General features: G+C 34.1%; 1 non-coding gene across 1 annotated transcript; it reads right to left on the bottom strand.

Moving 5' to 3' along the window:
- Positions 1-201: 201 nt before the first annotated feature.
- Positions 202-308, bottom strand: LOC141523247 (U6 spliceosomal RNA). The gene has a single exon (XR_012478432.1). It is a non-coding gene; the product is annotated as a U6 spliceosomal RNA (small nuclear RNA).
- Between the last annotated feature and the right edge of the window lie 689 nt (positions 309-997).

Below are 997 nucleotides of genomic sequence, written 5' to 3'. Positions count from 1 at the left end.
AATCTGATTATCTTTTAAAAATTTTTTTCATTTATTTATTTTTTATTAAAGATATTATTTGAGTTTTACAATTTTCCCCCCAATCCTACTTCCCTCTCCTCCCCGACCCCATGTAAAGCAATCCGTCAGTCTTCACCCTGTTTCCATGTTGTACATTGATCCATATTGAGTGTGATGAGAGAGAAATCATATCCTTAAAAAATATATATGGAACGCTTCATGAATTTGCATGTCATCCTTGCACAGGGGCCATGCTAATCTTCTCTGTATCATTCCAATCTTAGTATATGTGCTGCCTAAGCAAACACTAGTTAGGTTATCTTAATAAATGATGAAAAAGCCTTTGATAAAATACAGCATTCATTACTATTAAAAACACTAGAAAGTTTAGGGATAATGGAGTTTTCCTTAAAATAATGAATAGTATCTAAAAACCATAACTAATATTATATTTAATGGGAATAAACTGAGAGCATTTCCAATAAATTCAGGAGTGAAACAAGGATGCCAATTATCTCCATTACTATTCCATATGGTATTGGAAATACTAGCAGTAGCAATAAGAAAAGAAAAAGAAATTGAAGTAATCAGAATTGTCAATGAAGAAGCAAAACTTTCACTCTTTGCAGATGATAAGATGGTATACCCAGAGAACCCAAGAAAATCATCTTAAAAACTCATTGAAACAATTAACAAATTCAGCAAAGTAGCAGGATCTAAAATAAACCCACATAAATCATCAGCATTTCTCTCTATATATGAACAACAAAGCCCAAGAACAAGAATAGAAAAAAATTTCATTAAAAATAACTGTAGGGGCAGCTAGGTGGTGGAGTGGATAGAGCACTGGCCCTGGAGTCAGGAGTACCTGAGTTCAAATCCAGCCTCAGACACTTAATAATTACCTAGCTGTGTGGCCTTGGGCAAGCCACTTAACCCCCATGGCCCTGCAAAAACTTAAAAAAACCCCAAATTGTAGACAACATTAAATGTTTGG

Source organism: Macrotis lagotis, chromosome 4, assembly GCF_037893015.1.
Source record: "Macrotis lagotis isolate mMagLag1 chromosome 4, bilby.v1.9.chrom.fasta, whole genome shotgun sequence".
Taxonomy (NCBI): domain Eukaryota; kingdom Metazoa; phylum Chordata; class Mammalia; order Peramelemorphia; family Peramelidae; genus Macrotis; species Macrotis lagotis.
The sequence above is the reverse complement of the archived record's forward strand: the minus strand, read 5'-3'. Positions and strand labels throughout refer to the sequence as shown.